Raw genomic sequence first — 6,608 nt, 5'->3', positions numbered from 1 at the left:
TCCTTCAATTTTATTCCTTCATATTTTGCAAATTGGAACTCGCCTGAATACTGTAGAGTGGCCTCCTTTTTGTCCCTTTTTGTTAATACAAAAAACATGAAATTGCTATGGTGTTACACCACAAATTCGCAACGGTGACTCGATTTTTTGTTTGCGTTGGTGAAGTTCTTACATTGTCATTCAATTTGAGTGCGGCTTCAAGACACAAGGGTCAAGAGAAAGAGGAGAGAGAGCAGTAGCAGGCTAGCATTCTCTTTCTTTTGATGCAACAATGATTTATAGATCTGGTTACATGCTCATATCCATTAGACTAGATCATGAGAATGGACTTTTTGTTCCAATTGGTAAAGTGCCCGTCAGACCATTTTTTGATGCTGGGTAACAATGGATCACATCATAGGGAAAATTGAAACGGTGCTCTTCAGCTTTGTACATGTTATACTCCCATTTGATAAAGAAAAGAAGCATAAGCTTTAGGGTTTAGGGTTCAACTGAAACATCAAACATGTTTGGCCAATTGTCCAAGGATATGAAAATCTGGGCGCTCTTTACCATTTCATCACAGGTACCAATCCTGTAGGAGGTTCCACTAGTGACGTAGGACAAAAATGAATGTACCACATTTTAGATTATTATAAATGTATCAACGTGCACTTTCTGTCTTCCAAGATGCACTATACATGATGACAACAAATTTACCCTTCCTGGTTTTGCTTCTATTCATAACTTTCCTTTTTTGTGATTACAATCTTATACAAATAATTATCTATTTAAAATTTATATTCACTACATACATAAAATAAAAACTTTATATATAAACATGATGTATCAATGTGCGCGGCGTGCCGCCGCGTGGGCATGCTAGTGCCCTCAGCAAATGGGGGGATTTTCTTAACCTCTCTGCATCCCAGAAGAATTCTAACATATTCAGTTTTATGCAGGGTGGATTCATCTACTTCCAAGGTAATACCTACCAATCCTCCAGCATAGGCAGCATGCTCATAACATCTATTTTCTAATGGGATATTGCTCACTCTAACCCAGGCTTTTTCCATTTCCCCTTTAGCACCCACAGAAGCCGTCCAAGGCTTTATACTAACTACAGTGGCCCCATCTTTCAATGGCAAGCGTTTCCCATAGCAACAGGCCCTCTCCACCTCACTAGTGTTAGGAAAACGCATGACGAACTGATTATGGCCAATAGGACGAGCAGTACAACTCCATTTCTTTCTACCAGGTTTATAAGCAAAGAAGCTATTAAACTCAGATTCTATTTCTTTTGCCGTAGCACTCCCCTCCAGAATAGTAATCACCACATTGTTAGTTTTTTCACTCTTTTGCTTGGCCACACACATATCAGGAATATAAAAACGAGAAAGCTATTCTCCTGCCGACTGTTAGTTAGCGACAGATACGTACGATCGCTCCCGTCAGTTATTTTTCTCTTCGATGTTTCTTTACGATCGCTCCCGCGCCCGCTCGCTTTTTTTCCCTTCGATCTTTCTTTCTGATCCTGTCGCTCCTGTCCGCCTAGCGCTAATTTTTTTCCTTCAGCGCTAAAGAAAAAATAAATGCTACGTGTAGGATTCGAACCTAGCACCTATTGTGTTTATACACATCATCCTTACCATTACAACAACTAGTACTGGTTGTTCTCTATCAAACGATAACGAGGTATTTGTACCTTTTTGTTACTATATGAGAAAAGAAATGAAAAAAATTCTTGTTCTTTTTCTTTGTATTTCTCCAATAACTCACGTACAATCATCATGATATCTAGTTTCACGAGTCTCAAGTTGATAACACCCTATTAATTTTCGTGCGGGGGTGGGGGTGGGTGGGAGTTGATTAAACATCCACTCGGTAACTTTTTGTGTGAACGGCATGGTAACTCACACGTCATAGACCTGATAACTCACATATCACAGATCTGATAACTTATATAACTTAGTCCTGATAACTTTGGCGTAGGGGTGGGTGTTGATGAAACATCCCCCGGGAACTTTTGGTGTGAATAGCATGATAACTCATACATCGGAGACCGGATAACTTATGCAACCCGGTCTTGATAACTTTTGACCAATAGAGGTGATGAAATATACTCTGATAACTTTTATGTGAATATATGTATGTCATTTACAACCCCGGCATATTGAGGCCGCTCGAAGGCCCCGCTCACCCGAAGTGATTTATAAAAATTCTTCTTTCTATCACGGTAACTCACACATCGCTGACCTGATAACTTATGTGCATAGGTTTTGGTAAATTTGGCGACCGGGTGGAGGGAGGCACGTTCATGAAATACCCCTTGGTTATTTTTTGTGCGAATAGCTTGATAACTCACACATCGTAGGCCTGATAGTTTTGGGAGAAAATGATGTTGAAAACAAATCTTGATGCTAGTAGTTTCCATATTGTAGTTTCGACCTTGTAGTTTTATAGCCTAAAAAATCATGATAAAGCTGATAATTGAACTCAAGACTTTAATATTGAGATCTTAACACACTAGCCAACTCACCCACTACTTGGCTCCTGACAAGTTCAAATAAAATACCACTTATTTTACCATCTGATGAACAAATTGTTAAAATATACCCCCGGTAGCTTTCTGTGTAAATAAGATGATAACTTACGTACAATTAACCTGATAACTTACATATAAACGCATTGATAACTTTTCACCTTGGGCGAAAAGTTCTAGAAATATGCCCTGATAACCTAGTGCAAATAGCACGGTAATTTACGCACCAGACAACCGGTAACTTACATACAACACATTTGATAACTCTTTACCCATGTGAAAAACGTTACTGAAACATGTCCCGGTAACTTTTTGTTCTCGAAAGTATACCCCAGTGTGAAGTTACCACTACCCCATGCTAAAGTTATCGTGCTTCTCATCGTATAGTCATTAACCTTCTCATATTATAGTTATCAGGCTTATCATAGTATAGTTATCATGTTGCTCAAGCCATAGTTATCACGCCTGGTCATGCCAAAGTTACCAAGCAAAAACAATTATTATCCCTGGTATGACAGAAAAAAGAAAGGTTAAAATAACCTTGTTTATATTTGATAGATAACAACTAAGGGTGGCTTAGTTGGTTATTGGGCTCAAACTCTAATGAATAGACCTGGGTTCAATTTCCCTTTCCAGCACTTTTATTTTCTTTTCATATTGTGTAGCCAAAAAACCAGAAAAACCACTAGCGATCTAGTATTATTGGCGTATGCGGTTTTCGAGAGAAGAAGAAAAATCGGTGGAATCGAGCGCGCGGGTCACGAGGGGAAGCCGTGCGGATCTGTCGCTAACGACCAGTTGACTGGTCGTTAGCACAGTCCAAAAAACCTGTCCAGGGGATTGAAACCCACAGAGAATAGGAACACACTCCCAAGGCCTCAGAGATTGACACAACTGCGCCATATGCCCAAGTTTATTGCATTTTTCACACCGAATAGTAGGACAGCGAAGAGCAAAGTGACCTGATAAGTTGCAGTTGAGGCAGAGCTTGTTGTTGGTCTTGGTCGCCGAAGAATCTGGCACATCAGCTACAGCAGGGGGCATCGTCTTGTCCGTCGAAGTCGTCGTCGTAGGCCGCCCCTTGGCGTCCCCTTCCGCCGCCCGAGCCGCAGCCTCCCATTGATCCTCAGCCCCTCCAGATCACGCACCTCCAGTCGACGGTGGCGGATCCGGGCGCCGCCACACCATATGACGCGTCTAGTTCTGCTGCGGCGCCTTGCGCCCAGCCCCGAATCCACCGCGTGACGAGTTGTCGCGCCACCCTCCAGATCTGCCTCCGCCTCGATCTCCCATCGGTGCAAGCGAGGCACCGCGCCTGCCCGCGCGCTCACGCACCACCTGAGCGAAGGAACGCTCGTCGCCGCCCACCTTGCCGCGCCACCAGCCGAAGGAATCTCGTGAAGAAGATGAGGAATGGCAAACCCTAGGTTTCTCCCAAAGGTGCCCAAAGAGATAGGCAAGATGAAAATCGCGGTCGGTAGTGGGAGTAGGTGGGGAATAAGAAGCAGACGCTCCCCCTTCGCCTCCCGTGGCCGGCTCGTCTCCCTGGTCAGATCTGGGCCCGTCATGGCGGGGCCGCCATGAATCCACCTCAGCACCTCGCGCGCTGCCAGATGGGGCGCATCCATCCGCTGCATGGCTCCCCTCCTCCCCCACCGGCATGCACGTCCCCACTCCCAGCGACTCTATGCATGGCGATCGGTCAACCCTAGCCCGGTGACACGGGAAGGAAATGACCTGGTCCGGCTCGATACGCTCTCCCTCGCGAAGATAGCGTGCGTCCACTGTCACGCCTCGCGCGTCTACCAACACCATGCGCAGCGCGCCGTGCCGGAGGATGATCTCGCCGGCATCGGCGGTGAGCACACGCGCCGTGACTAGATCCGCTACGTACGTGACGTGCCAGCGTGTCTCGGTGGCTGCTAGCTAGCTGAGTTCCGCCGGTACATATTGATCAAGCTAGCCGGCGTGTCAGTCACTACGTATGTCATGTAGCTCCTGGCAAATCGGTCCACATGCCTACCAGCTTCAAAGTTGGCTTCTACGTGAATACGCTGGAATACCAAAATCATTGGCTGAGTCAGCTTTCCACAATAGTGTACTCCGCGACGACTCGTCTTGGGGCTGTGCGTAATCGACCATGGTGGGATGCGCCGACACGGTCATCGTCTCGTACGGCAGAACCAGCTCTGAGTTTTGTTCCTCACAATCAAGGTGCAGTTCGCGTACCGAGGACTCGAACACGAAGTCGAGCTGACCCGTGCAGCCGATGTACGCGCGCGCCGCGTTGTGCACCTCATGGCGGCCAACGTCGTGACAAAGATCGCCGGCACGCAGGTCCGGCACATCAACCAAGCTGCTCGCGCCGTGCCACTCTCCCACATCCTCGACGTGCATGCATTGTTCCACCACGTAGACGCACATGCCATCGCGGTCCGTCCCCCTACAGCTCCTGTCCCTCCTCTGTCGCCTTGCCGCCAGTGCTGGCGTCGGCGACGTCGTGCTAGAGCCAGCGCAGTCGAGGAGGAAGTGGACGAGGCAGAGGCTGGACCGGCGCTAATTTTCAGGAGAAAGAGTGGACGGGATTGAGGACAGAGGATGTATATATGACATGTGGGGGCATGGACGTCAGCGACAGTAAACTATGATACTGGGTGGGATGGATATTTTCCCGCTGCACCAAATAGGATCAGGGTTGATATTGACCGGGATTAAAGAGATGAGGGTACCGATTTCAGGGATTCAGACGTCGGGGTTCGGTTCCGACGAGCTCTATGAGTTTAAGGTTTAAAATAGACTTTACCCCACGCGCACCTAAACACATATCTCTCTTTTTCTTCCTTTTTACTGAAAAAAATATACTCGTATATCATCTTCGGTTACGTGCACATATTCCGTTTAGAGTTTCAATTACGAAAAACGAAATGTATATCTAGGTACATGTTGAAGATACTTGGATTCGCGAATCAATCTGTGGTTGCATGGTTAGGTGGACAATGGTATCCCAAGCCCAGTAGGGTTCAAGTCCTGGTGGTCGCATTTATCCTGCATTTATTTCAGGATTTTCAGCGCAAGTCATGGTGCCTTCATAAAATCTCAAGATAATATGTCAGTCCAGTCTCTTAGAGGTGCTCGTAGGGGTAGAGTGTGCGTGTGTGCGTTCATTGGCGGGTGAGCGTATGCGCGTATATATGAGCGCTTGCGTCTGTACCGCATTTAATTTTTTTGCTGGATTCTAAAAAAAAGACACCTGAATTTCTTTGTTAATAATATTTTAATTTGTGTTGCGCAAGGAAAACAATGTTGGTGCAGCCTAGTCATACCCCTTGCTCGTAGGAGGGGCACCCAGTCGCAGATAGGTTTTTTGTGAACTTCCGTTGGTGCGGCGTCTGTCTACCTTGTCTCATGGGGCCTTAGGGTCATGAAGGCGCGGTGGATCCTGGCCGTTGCGGGCGGGAGCACTCCGTTGTTGAATGTTTTTTTTGTTTTGTTAGGATTTATATTTTGCTCGGAGACCTAAGGTGGCGGCGGCTCTTTGGATATGGAACAAGATTCTTCCTACCTAGCCCCGGTATCGGTGGTGCTTTTAGCATTGCCGGAGGGCATGTAGAGGGTTTTCTCCGGTGGATCTCGCAAGATTCGGTCGGTGTTTGTCTTCGGTGGATCCACGTGGAACTAGTCTTTGTTCGTCTGTGTTCGTGTGTCTATAGGTTGGATCCTTCCGATCTACGATTTTCTTCATCCACAATGGTTGTCATTCTGGTGCGTTGGTCTTGTAGGCCTTAGCACGACGACTTTCCGAATGTGTACTACAAGAAGGTTTGTAATGCTCCGGTGAGGGAGGGGTGATGACTGCGATACGCCTTCGGCTCACTATAGTGTTTGTAGTCATCACTAGGTGGTCTACGGACTTTAATGTATTTTTTTTAGTTCTGATTTTTTTACTACCTTGATAGTTATGAATAGATTGAAAGTATTTCATGCAAAAAAAAAACAATGTTGGGTCTTTAACACGCTCAGCCGGTCGGTGATGATAGCTCATCACTTTAACACATCAGTGATGAGCGTCAGTGCTAAAATAGTTTCT

General features: G+C 46.2%; 1 protein-coding gene across 2 annotated transcripts in view; it reads right to left on the bottom strand.

Annotated features, from left to right (window-relative positions):
* LOC119323297 overlaps positions 1–4,034 on the bottom strand; it is a 7,843-nt gene extending 3,809 nt beyond the window's left edge. Inside the window, exon 1 of one of the 2 annotated variants that reach the window (XR_005156203.1) lies at positions 3,484–4,034. The gene's annotated coding sequence lies outside the window, so the exon portion shown is untranslated. The remainder of the gene's footprint in view (positions 1–3,483) is intronic. The other variant, XR_005156202.1, reaches the window with a different exon arrangement.
* Positions 4,035–6,608: the final 2,574 nt, after the last annotated feature.

This window comes from Triticum dicoccoides, chromosome 6B (assembly GCF_002162155.2).
Source record: "Triticum dicoccoides isolate Atlit2015 ecotype Zavitan chromosome 6B, WEW_v2.0, whole genome shotgun sequence".
NCBI lineage: Eukaryota > Viridiplantae > Streptophyta > Magnoliopsida > Poales > Poaceae > Triticum > Triticum dicoccoides.
Note: the sequence above shows the minus strand (reverse complement) of the source record. Positions and strands in the feature narration are given on the sequence as shown.